The sequence below is a fragment of the Opisthorchis viverrini genome (genome assembly GCF_000715545.1).
Source record: "Opisthorchis viverrini unplaced genomic scaffold opera_v5_104, whole genome shotgun sequence".
NCBI classification, from domain to species: domain Eukaryota; kingdom Metazoa; phylum Platyhelminthes; class Trematoda; order Opisthorchiida; family Opisthorchiidae; genus Opisthorchis; species Opisthorchis viverrini.
Window position 1 is genome coordinate 1,193,664 of NW_008751762.1, and position 13,554 is coordinate 1,207,217.

The following is a 13,554-nucleotide window of genomic DNA, read 5'->3' on the forward strand; positions in this document are numbered from 1 at the left end:
GAAACCGCAATGCCTGCTCACGATCACTTCAGCTATTGGGGGCTAGCCTCATTTGACTGATCCACTTGACTAATGCCCGGCATAAAACTCTGTCACCCTCTTTGTGGTGAACTTGGCCAGCAGTATGTAAAGGATGAATTTGTAAAAAAAACACTAAAACGGGAGCGATTCGCCCGCCATTTTGCATGTCTCATAACGTTCAAACAAATTTCACTCGTAAGCTACAGTCAACAGTTCGGTTGCGAGGGTAGAAAGCCTTACTTTTTAGAAGCAGCTGAAGAACGCACCATCCAAAGCAATGAGGGGGAACTTAAGTGTTTCGTGACGCAATACCTTTGGCTTGTGTGACCGTGTTTCCATTGATATTTTGTGCCTATCTATTTTGCAGCACCGTGTATGTTGTTCGTTGTAGTACTTTATTGTGCTTTGCCCTAGTGTTCTGGCCTTTATTCTATTTGATTAGATTATCTTTTACATACTACTACTAAAACAAGCACAAATACCCTGTCTCACAACTCCGGACGCTATGCTCTACTTTACCAAAACAAATGTTTGAGGTGATCCTTTGTGACGATTACTTTTGTCTATCTGCGGTGCGTTGTTTAAGTGTCGCGGACCACCGGACTACTTTCTTCATGCACAGTGTCACAAATACTCATTTTGGGCTAATAACTGGGAGACACCAGATGGCCGACGGCTTTTTCAACGCGACAACTTTATCCTTCGCTTTTGTTCCTTGGGGTTTACGTCAAGTACAAGCAGTTGAGTTGGACATACATGCAGCTCTGCGCAGATCGTACTTAGGATTAGCTAATATGCACAGGGTTCCATCGGCGTAGTTACATGTGACAGGCAAGCCCGCAGACCGATAATGGTCTGCAGTGAAATATGGAACTAGAGTTCAGGTAACAACAACTGCACCCTTTTTACATGTTCGTCACAATTGTCCGTATAATCCGTCAATCACGCAGTATAACGCACAAATTACCTAAAGGGCCTTACACCATTAGTGATCGCATTATTTCGTCATCCTCTGCTCCACCGGCTGCCATCCAAAACCCCCGCCTGTGGCAACATCGTGTCACCTCACCACACACTGTTTAAAAATTTCCATCGGTAGTTCTGGAATACTCAGCATATTACTAAACTCATATTTGGTCGGTTTAATTTACTTTGAGGTTATCATACAACGCAGGGTAACCATGAGAAATACGGTTTGAAAATGAACCAGATTCTGTCTATGCAGTGAAACAAAGCACTTAGTATAAAAATACCACCAATTGAGACAAGAGTAGCTGCAGGTTGATTCACTTACAAAGAAATACTTACATAGTGAGTATAAGAGACTGCACACAAAGACACAGACATGTCTACCGGAGGTGGAAACAGACCACATTCTTAGACATATTTTTGAACTTTTCTGATTGTGATTTAGGATGTTAGCATCAATATTTCAGACTGAAACAGCGACCCGATTGTTTGTTAGCTTTATGTGCAAACAGACATTACAACTTTAAACTCCTCTAAGAACTGTCGCACTAGCGCCATAATGGAGATATCAGAACTATAAATAAGATTATACACTACCTCCGACAATGCTATTCAATTTTTCTCACTAACATATGTATCTAAAAGCGCTGTTGGATCCATCACTGTGGTTCATCTCCTGGATGGATTTACCAGTAGTATATGATGAACATTTATTTTGTTAACGTGAACGAAATCACGAAGAGTATGAGTGTTGTTGGTGTTGTACGCCTTCTAGGCTGCGGCCACCGTAACCCCGTCTGTGCTTGGCTGGAGACGTTGCAAGAAGTGGTGGTTAATCGATGTCAGTGGCGTTCGTGCCGTCAGTTTCTTTCTAGATTGAGCGACTGGAGGTGTGGGCACCTCAGAATGCTTGACAGCTTGCCTAGCACCAGGTCCCATCCCTTACCCACTCTTTTCATCTTCTTTTCACCTAAGGGCTTTTAATATATTTATATACATATGATTGTATGGCAGTGAAGCATCAGTGCGAACACTGATGTTGCTGTTTCTGATGATGATGATGATGATTATAACGTTAAAAACGAGGTGAAGACATACCAAGCCTAAATAATACATTTGATGCCCGCAACAAGTTTGCAAGTGTGGTACGATAAACAAATCCCAGTGAAACGTCCGCACAGGCCTTCCATCGGTTTTTACACAAACAGTTTGTGTGGTTGGCTTTCGCTAATTATTCTCGTACGTTTTTTTCATAGTGTTCAATTTTCACTTTAAACCTGGGTGGCATGAATCAAAGTATTATTACAAAGTTACAAAACGCAAAAAGAAAGTGATCAGTTTACGTTCCTGAGGCCTGCGATACCCACAGTTATCCATGAAAAAGAGGTGCTGGTCGAAAATGTCGGTTAAAATCACCCTTCTGTGAAACGTGTACCATCAACATGATGCAATGCCGAATTTGAGTTGAATGGAGTGGTCACTATTGCTTTGGATTAGGTGACAAACACAAAAAGAAGAGTAAGGTCATCGAAACCCCAATCTATGTTTTCAATCCAGGATTCATTTTGAAAAAAATCAGTGGGCATCTGGTGAACTCTCTCTGATTTTGCAATTGGTAAATGGCCAAAAACATGTAAACTAAGTTGAAATTCATGTGAAATCTACCACTGTTGATATTGCTGTTGCCAAAAAATATATTGGGACATTGAAAGACACCAGACAGAACTGATTTTGCTCGCTCGTTTCCGTTGTTTTCTAAACCGACCTATTTCAAAAGCAAACAACAGCTTGTTCTTCTAGTTGGGAGAAAGTGTCACTAACAGATTAAAGTGGCCATAAAGAAGCTAGCCTTAGTGTTAGGAGGTAAGGTGACTAAATTTACTGTTAGTCTACCAGGGACGCACAAAGGGCTCCATGTTCGCCTACCTCCGATGTCAAGATTGTCAGTTTGAAGACAATTGTTACTAATGGTAGTTTTACTAGATAGTTCGCTGGTAGTTTTGATAACATCAAGCAGAAAATACCGCAAATGAGGAAAAACTTCTTTCGGGGTTCTTTTTTCTCTAACAATGCAGCCGAACAACTCACAAATCAAAGTGACAAAGATCGAATGTGACTCTCATCATCTTGTCCCGATGTGCTACGTTTATCCTTAATTCTAAGAAAGGAGTTATCGCATCTTTTCATTATACTGCCTAAAATGTAACTTCCATCGGGCAGAGGACGTTCTGTCGTTAAACAAGTGGCATGAAAGTCATAGAGATTTAGAGGTCCACAAGATTTATCGCGTTATATTACGCGCCGGGGAGTTTCTGGCTAGGTCTCGAAATGTCTCAAATGATTGTACAGGTGAAACATACTACTTATGAGGTTGCTGGAGATACTTCGAAAGCTCACGACCAGTTTCGACGCCCTTGAGGCGCAGTCCTCGAGTTTCCGTCAAATTTACATTCTACTTGAACCCAAATCCCATGAACTTGGACTTATACACTCATCTGTATACTTATTTGGTTATGGCGTGAGACTCATCTAGAATACGGCTGAATCTCTTGTATATGATGTCCCTAACGTTTGATCTGCAAGGCCCATTATGACTTTAAGAACCTCAGCAAGTCATATAACTTGATACCCTATAATGTTCGTTTTGATATAAACCAGGAGAGGTGTGACAAGTTGAACGCGGTCTATAGGCGACAGCTGACCGAGGGTAGCCTGTCAGCGTTGCAGATACAATGGGCTTTGAAGAAGGCTTCTGAAACAAGACCCCTTGTGAAATTCAAGATTTTTCAGCTTACACTGCCGAAGGTCATTTCGGTTCCCATTCTCGTTGGTGACAAACACACTCTTCAAATTACGAGTCTTGAGTTGAGATAAAAAAACATTCCACAAGGTTAGAATGCTTTTCTCATTGGCCTTTAATTTCAGATTTAGCAACTGAAACGTGATGCGGGTGATGCAAAAACTCCGGAGGCAGCCAGCAGTGATACTAAGGCGCGAATCTCTTACTTCACATTGATACACTATTTAGAAAACGAAATTATTCTCTGTTTCGTGCTTCGGTAAGCACCAGTAAATCGCAGTTAAAAGAGCGAGTGTTTGACGTTTACTATTTCTCCATTCTCCAGTGTGTTTTTCAACTCACACTTACCTAACCTGGAGCTGCGTCTAAGAAGGTTTTTAATGCTCTTCTCGTCTTCGAACAAATGTGTACTTGTTCAATGTCTCTTCCCCCTATCTTCGTTCTTTTACTCTTTGTTCATTGTCGAGTCAGTATCTCCCATTATGCACTTGCAGCAGACTCTAAGGTGGTCACCTGCCAGACATTTGTAAACGCCACGAAAGCGTTAGGATTAAACTCTTTCAAATTGTAAACCTACTACTTTACGGTTTGACTCAATGTTTTATCAATCCTCCCACTATTTCCCTCCGTACTTTTGTTCAGGGATGTGTTTGAGAGTTTTTCAAATATCAGAGTTTTGGGACAGAATAACAATTTAGAGGTAAAATCGCGTTGCTCTTGGATGTAGTGGACAAGATTAACCTCGTCGTTGTTCAAGGTCGTTCTCTTCAATAACTATGCGGGCAAATCCTGGTATATTACTGTGTGCGCGACATACGAGCAAATCACTGGGGACAGCCAGAGCCTAGTACAAGTTACAAATGTTGCACGCAGCAAAACAATCGTTGTTCAGCTGAATGCGGGTGCTAGGTGCACGTGATTGGACGTGAATGAACTCGATATAATCGCTACCCACTTCCTTTCATAGGCGTGTTTTCCACCCATGCTTTACACATTAGCTATAACATATCTAAGTGTTTAAGGACACTTTTGTCTTCTACCAGCAACGTATTGGTTTGTTCATTGACTAGGAATACAACCTTGGAAATGCCACTAGGTGTTTCCGTGTGCCGGAGTTGAAATTAAAAAAAACGTTATTCAGCAGCACACGAACTAGTCGCCTCATACCGTCACCATCAGTATATGTGCTACTGGATTGCCTTTGTACATTTGCAGTTTGCGTCTGCGGATCAGCACCACTCGCTCCACAGGATGCACAAACATCCGATTGGGAGACAAGACCAGGAAAAAATATATTTATTCCAACCTTCCCCGCAATCAATATTAGTGATATTAATTGAAAACAGCCACTCGAGGATATGGGTACCGTGAGGAGCGTCATTAATCGACGCATATCGTAGGGCCTTGATGTAGCTACAACAGGCGTTCATTTTCACAACGTCTGGTAGAGTGAGAACAATGTCTTAGCTGATGGCACAAATAGTAACCAAACCAAAATAGGTGCCATTGGAAGGTGATCGAGTTGAGCGGTTCTTCCCTGTACTGAACACCTACGTTAACAATAACGGTATTTGAATTACTTGGAGTGACCGTGTTAACCTTTCCTACCCCAGAATTGGCACGCCAAACAACTTTTATCTCGATGGGCCGGGGACCATAACATTCAGCAAAACGCATACATATAAATATACATATTACATGTCTATTAAGATGCAAACAATCGTGAACACATAAATCTCTAAGGAATAGATACAATCCTCATCATCTGCTGAGCATATTGATAAAGGTGCTGATCTGACTTTTATAAAGACACAACTCCAACTGCCCTGCATTCATTTTCAGAAATTTGAAAGGCGAAACGACAACAGGTATTTCAATTAGATCAATGGCTAACTTTAGGAGAGAAAACGTCTAGTGGTTTTGGCAATAAGTCCTGGTCAAGTAGAATTTTAACCCAGCCGAAATTCCACTAAGAGGTTCAATGGGTAAGTTGATTATAATACTCGAGAACTCGTTTACAGTCATGTCTGCTCCACTTTTAGATAGCTCTGATGAAAGTGCCATTGGATGCACAAATCTTGACTACACGTGGAGGAAGGAACTAAAGAACCGAGTCCATCAATGCATGCTGATTAGCCATGTATTAGTGAATGGGTAAAATAGGTGGGTCAATATCTAGGGACAAAAATAAGCTTTGTTAACCAGTGTCCTTGAATAACCTCCATGTTATCGACAGAACAATAACACAACCATGTTTTTCCGACTATACTGTGTTTTTTCTGTCAGTACACTGAACAACAACATAGTTTTTGATAGCCCATCACGAATCGAGTGCCCATTTCGGATGTGAATTCCTACAGCGTCAATACGCAGTTTTTTAGTGAAAAAACTTGGACACTGGTGAGTAAATTCGAGGAGGTTTTCGTTATTATTTCAATTTATTTGGTCCATTCATCTGCCTGTACGATGGAATGCCAAAAATGTTTCTTTCTGGGATACTATTTACCAAACCTCAGTCAACTTCTTGAACAGCACTAAACTGCGCAGTAAGACAATTTCCCTCCCTCCGTCCCATTGAATTTTCGCTGAAACCCATACGAACCTGTTCCAAAACTTGGTAGTCACAGTTAGATCAAACTGTTAGATTAACCTGATTGGTAGTAAGTCAATTCCCAAAATATTTTTCCAAAAGTAAAGAGTACCGAATACCACATCAGGTATCGCTTTAGTCACCGGAACATGCTGAAGTTACTGAACTTCTTAAATCACCCTCCCATTTCGATTAACCCCTTTTCTCGGTCTGTTTTCTCGTTAAGCAGACCAAATCCTTGTGATTCCGTTTACTCATATTTTAGCGTACAAGTGAGTTTAAGACTGCGGAAATGACATAAAGCAACTGAGCTGTTGGAATTGTTTGGCTTTTACTCTGCTGCCACTCCCGATATTGGGTAATCAGTAACTCTAAACTTTGCCATATTACTGTGGGCAGGGATGATGTGAGATGGACAAGGAAGTGAGAAAGACTGAACCGCACCAAAAACGTCTGTGGCGTTCATGACATTTACCCTGAGAATCTGAAGTCATTTCTTCTCACGAAATGTTTGCCAAATGCGATTTGATGAGTGTATTTCATCAGGTTCAGCGTCATCACGAAGCCGAACAAGACACACATGACACTCATATTCATACCGCGCAAAAATCACAAAATACTGTCGATGGATACTATCACAAAAATTCCACTTTAAAAAGATGGTGCGTATTAAAGAAATCTGATGCCATTCCCGATCGGCTAGTAAAAAAGTTCATTTTCATGTAACTGTTTACAAAAGCAGCTAATGTGATGGAATTTTCTACTGCGAACCAATAGAATGGTCCATATATTTAATGAATAGGTCTGCGTGTTATCATGACACAGTGCAGTGCATCAACAACGAGTGTTCACAGTTGGTCTTTCCACCCTGGTGTCCTGTTCATAGAACATACTCGAACGTAATTTAATGACCAATTGTTCTCTGCCAGTTAAAATCATACTGTGCAGTGATTAAAGTCGGTACGGTCACAGGATGAAGAGTACAAACTTCCAATTTTACAAACTATCAAACAGGTCAAATCAATTGAGGCAAAAGTGCTGTTGAAGAAATCTATAGTGGTGGCACCGTTAAAGTTTGCTGTTTTGAGGTGAAGAAGGGTAGCGTCGTCTTATTTTATCTTGTTGGTACTGAATCATTCAGTTCGTAAACTGCTATCCACCTTTCGGTTCTGAAAGGTTTTCTTCTGAAAAAGGTGTTCTCTTGGGAAGCAGAACATTTGTTGTAATTGTGCTGCACTACACTGGTTTTCAATATATTTTCTTTTACTTATCAGGCAGAGCATGAATATGATAATAAAAGTCCGATAACCCCACATTATAAGTTCTAAGTTGATTAAATAAATCTGTGGTTCACCACAACACTGACAAAATACAATCGTACCAGCAGAAAATGTGAATAAACCTGAAAGACCTCGTCATATCAGATCTCTTCTGTCCTATGAAAGGTCCATTGAGTGGGTACAGAGGGGTCAGTAACAGTATTTTGTCTAGTTAGTGGTTCAGTTAAAGCAGATAGGAAGACAGGTGATCTAATGTGTTACTTGATAATTTCGTTCAGTTTTTGCGCAAAATACGTACCCAAGGAAAGACACCTCTGCTTATTATTTAACTGAGTCACAAGAAAAGCAAGCATTTGTTGACCTTCATCTTTAAGCTTGTTAGCTAATATAACGGTTGACAATTACCTGTCGTTTTAGACGCATTTCCATAGATATAAGCTCCGCGATGAAAAAATAAGCTGCATTTCAAACATAGATATTCTCAAGGTCAGACAACCTGACGAATGTGTACAAAACCAGGAAAAGGGCTACACTAGTCACGAAATCTTGAAGTGGCTGGTCTCACTAGTCCATGAGCAACGGTCGCGAAGGATATCTGTTCACACTTAAAAATGCTAACCCTAACTTTTACTTCAGATGCTACATGAATCGTTAAGTCCGAACAAGGTTAGGAGAACGAGTTTTACCGACTAGGTTCAGACGAATAATACACGTTACTTTTTGGTTAACAACTTCAGACCATGCCTTCGACCATATTTGTGTCTTTCCCTGGTTACCCTAGTTGGTGTCTCAAGTTCGATTTCATCAGACCAGCTGAGACCGATCTCAGTGTTATCCATTCTTGTGGGGTGATTTTATATAACGCTTGGTCATCACTAGAGCCGTGAACAGCATCTACCTTCACTGCAGTTGATATTTCTATATTGCGACAGGGTTTCGAGGGTCATTCCGCTCTTACAGGTTTTGCCTTGTCACTGATGTTTGATGAAATGATCGTTGATCAGTTCGCTGACACATGTCAATCGGCTTGCGAAACTTTCGTCCCCAGTCGAGGAAACACGAAGCTCTCCGAACAGATACACACCATCTGATCAACCACCAGTAAACGGACCAGGGCTACCAATATTTCAACACATCTGTTTTATTACTCTTAAACAGTTAGTTCTAAATACAGTTTAACATTCTCTGACAATTCGGAATCATTTACTTCGTTATCACATGATACAAGTATCAGACCCACCGAGTTGTTTCGAAAACCTTCACTACGAGTTAAAAATGCCACACAGTACTACGAGGACGCTATAGCAGTTTTCTTCATTCGGAGGTTCAATACTTCAGAGGAGTAAGGCGAGAACCGTTCTCCACAGTGTTGTTCATCATGAGGATGGTTTACGTTGTTGGGTTTTCCATTCCCCAAATGGGCTACTAGTGTAACGGTGATACTACTGATGGGGGAGGCATGCGAGTAGTATGTTTTCTCCTTGTAAATTCGTTTTGCGTCTCTTGAAAAGGGAAATCTGTGGAGGAATTCGTGGAGTCGCTTTGTAGCATTTGCTTGCATTTGAGCAACAGTCAGTGAATATCCAGGAAGGTTCAAGAAGACGCGTTCAAGGAGAACGTGGATATTCAGTTTTTGTAAACAAGATGCATGTGAGAGTTTTGCTTCCCTGTCCAATAGGTTGTAACTGGTCTAGTTGGCGTTTCCTAATAAACGACCGCTCAGCGAAGGTCTTTTTTCTTTCACCAGTACCATGAAATTACAGTGGATGATGACTGGTTTGTGTTTGTAGAAATTCAGGCCTGCTGTAACCAGAAGCTGGAGGTCACTGAGGTCGAACTCACACTAGTTGTTGTGACAAGCAGTGCCTGAATAATGAAAGTTATTGTGAAACGTGAGGACAGCAAGCGCCGGGCGACCGCGTTTTTAGTTAAATTCCTCGCTGTTCCGAGGAACCCTTCACTCCTATGAGTATAACGGACACCGCGACTTATTTAGTTTGATTTACTGTCATGGGGAAGGAGTCTACAACCAGCCACAGCAGCCGCTAAATCTGTATGATCGATTGATGCATGCCCCGTTGAAGCCGAACCAACCCAGTATGGAGGCTGACTCATCCGGTCGTGCTCAGCGGCAACCACCTGTAAACTCTTCAATGGACGAATAAGTAAATCAGATAATCCGTTCACGGCTCACCACATCTGTTGATAAACACTCCTTATAAGCTGCGTCCACACCGGCAAACAACACGGAAGTCATAGTGTCCTAGGAATGAGTGCAACCAATGAAGAGCGTGTATAGAAAGGCTGCTACCTACGTACTGTCCAGTACTACGCAACCTGGCTGACGATTCTGTGTTTGGCACAATTCTTCATGATATCACCCTTCCGGTCCGGGCCCAATGTGTAAGCGCCGACGGAAAAATAGTGGCTGATTTGGATGAACGTCAATAGTCGGAACCTCTAGGAACTGCTAACTTTGCCTCTCCAATCGACGGTTGACTTTTTCAAAAAATTTGTGCCCTCAGGTATTTATCCGCGGCATCAAGTTTTGGAATTGAGGAAGTGGTCATGATGACCGGAGGATTTTCTGCCTTGGAAAGTGTGTCAACCGGAGAGCGTGGTGCACATTCCGCAATCCCGTTTAATTAGAGGCGATCTTGTTGTGTTTGTCAAATCATGTTGCAAGTGGACTAGGAAAACGTCTCGGTCGTCTGAGAGTTTAGAAGTCTGACGTCAATGTATCGTCCGATGGACACGGAACACTTATGTGAAATGGGTTGTATATGCATGGTGTCGAAGAATGTTCCATGGCTATTATCACAGTTCTACCTTCCACGAATGTGTTTTTCGTTTAATAACTGACGATTATTCTTTATCGACCTAAGTTCTTTCTTCAATTCACCAAGGCTGTTGTTATGTTGTAGATTCCTAAAGTTACTGATAGTATAATATGTTTGCTCATTATTTTGGGCTCTTCGCTTATGATACTTTTGTGCGTGGCACAAGGCGTCGAGTGTTATTTTTTGCCTATAAACTTTCCACCTCACCCTGGATGATAGACATATTGTATCTAATTTGTGAGCTCTGAATGTGATAGAGCTTAGTGTGCCTTTAAGAGCATTGAGGATTGTTTGTACTTCCTTCAGTTGCCAGTCTCTACATATAATTGTTAGCATATCAAGCTTTCACCTGAATAACTAAATGAGTGCTGATACTCTCCCTCTGAAACGTCTCTCTCCTCTGTATGTTCCCATGTAAGTTGTCTTGCGTCTGTCACTGGCAGTTTTGTGTTTGTTATCGTGCTCTTTAGAAATAAACTATATTAGTAGTAGTATTAGTCTGGATTCCTTTCACGCATCACTGATGTGTGGGTGTGGCTTCAGTGCACACTGTTGAATACCATAGAATGCTGGACAAACAAACAAGTAAGTGCTTTTCGAATCCCTCTTCTAGACAACGAGGCAGACGGACAAATTGTCACTCAAATATCATTTAATCGAGCGATCAAAATGCTATCCTGCTTTCGTTTCTATGAACCCTGAATATTGTTGTGTATTTCTTTTTCAAATTTCTAATAAATTCACAGCTTGGTCCGTGGATTTTCAAGCGATGATAGCGCAGTGCACAGTGTCATCAGTTACGGACAAACTCTTCTGCGTTTCCTTACGCGCTATATGGCAATACTCACGTCTCGTGTGACACCAAACAAGGAATAGCTTCTCAGAATAGTTTTATTTCAGTTGCCTGGAGTTGGGCCATTGAGCAGCGGCAAATGGTGCGTCGATATGCAGTTACATCGGAGCCGTTTGAGCGTCTTATATTTGAAATCGCCAGCAGCGAGTACGCGTTACCTCCTTATAGGTCACAAGTCATCGAGGTAATATAATTAGGCGTCGTACATCAAATATATCTTGACAGTGCCAAGTGATTCACCAAATGCTTTGTGACGGGCTTCAGCCAAGCATCATTTATAATTTTTCACACACAAAAACTGATATGCTAATCACTATGTCCAAACTAAGTGGGTGTAACGGAATATAGGTAGTTCGGATGCGCTGATTGGTTGTTGTTCGGTTCGCGGACCCTGGCAGTTGGATTGCAAACGTTTCAGTCCCGCATTGACGATGCCTCCTCGATTGATAATGAAACGTTTGCAATGAAACTACCAAGCTCGGCAAACAGACAAATAAGTGCAAACGTTATTATTTGCTTAAGTAGCACTTTTCCAAGGCTTCCTGGGGATACCTAAATGGAATTCGAGAGCAATTATTTCAGCGAAACGTTATCCAGCTAGAGTTTAGCTGACTGAAGAACTTACAATAATTCACCAAGCTTAACTTCATCTCATACACAGTCCCATATCTACACTGGAAACAAAAAAACCGGAATGGGAAACCTCGAACGTGCTCAGTGGAACAGATGAGACATAAGACAGGGCAAAGATCAAAACAAACGGTCCAAGAATACTACCATTCAATTGAATATACTAAACAACGTGTACGGTGTTTCACTGACAAAACAAACGGGAAACATAAAACTTGTGCTATCTTAAAAGCTCCCTGTGTAGTATCAGCGAATGAAACTGTAACACGAACCCAGTTCGTTAATTCCCGTCTTCAACCTCATTCTGTTTTGGTGCGCACTGAAGCAAAGAACTCAAGATCCGGTGACCTCAACCACTTACGACTTCCAACCTATACACTCACTGTTGCCTCCGTTTTACGAGTGGCGTGTCTGTACAAATCCTCCATTATTTCTCACCTTACTGTCTTGGTCTATTGTACTGCCGATTTTCAACTACTTGGGCTAAAAGTGAACATTTTCCATTACCGCAACTATTTTCACTACGTTTGTCGGTCACCAAATGGTAACGATTCTCATTCTGTGTTCGCTTTATTGAACGTTCACCGTGAACAGGTGCCCTAATCCGAACTCACTGCGGAAGTTCACGTTATGGACGACCTTAGCATCTTTATTGAGGAATGACTCGTTTCCTCTCCACGAAAATACTGCGGGCCATTCAGACGACTTCTCCCTTAATCCCTTGCCCAGCTTGTCTGCTATCTAACTCTAGTTCCTACCCACAAAACGGAAGCCGCTGAGTTCTTTTTAATGTCCCATTCATCACGATGCCGTACAACATTCTCTGCTGCCTTGCTTCTGCTCATCATTATCTTGTCCTTTTTCACTCACCCGTTTTTTCCCTAGAAATATTTTCTCTTCCCGTAGTATATCCTGGACATAATTTTCCGCTAACTGGGATGTTGTTAGTCGATTTTCTAGCAATGTTCCTTAAGATGTTGGTCTTCAGGGGATTTCTCAGTTCTGCGAAAAGTTTGACGCCATGAGCCAACTTCTCCCCAATTTTTTCCGAACCTGGGAAGCAACTATCCATGAATGGTTCAGACATGCCTGCTTGCGGATAGTGAGAAATGAAAAGAGACTGTATAGGGATTGACGGGTGGAACTCTGTCTCTACACACTGGTTGATTATTTTGCTGTTGACATTAATGGCTCATCTGTGATAGACAGAATCAACGTTAAGTTCATTGCACAAAATCCAGCTCAGCAAGCAAACGCGTTAATCGGAAGCCGTTTTATTTGAAGCGCGATCAAAGCACTCAGAAGAAACTTTTGTTCTTCATCGTTCCCTCACACACTTGACACATCTGCAAAATCAAAATCCATTGCGTCAGTAAACTTAAGAGATTCTCGATCAAGTTTTGCCTTCAATTCTCTTCCTGTGCTTAGGTTAACCCACCTCTTCTACTTACTTTCGCTTTCCGACTATCACTGTGAAAAGTGCTCATCTCCTATCGGAATCGAAACCTTTCATGTTGAATGGTGTGGATAATATCCCTTTCAGTTTATTCCGTAACTGTGCTTCTATACTC

At 41.5% G+C, this 13,554-nt stretch overlaps 1 protein-coding gene across 1 annotated transcript in view; it reads right to left on the reverse strand.

Moving 5' to 3' along the window:
* Positions 1-13,554, reverse strand: part of T265_13813 (hypothetical protein) — a gene marked incomplete at both ends in the record, with an annotated part of 71,704 nt that overhangs the window by 57,768 nt on the left and 382 nt on the right. The gene's annotated exons all lie outside the window — the stretch shown is intronic.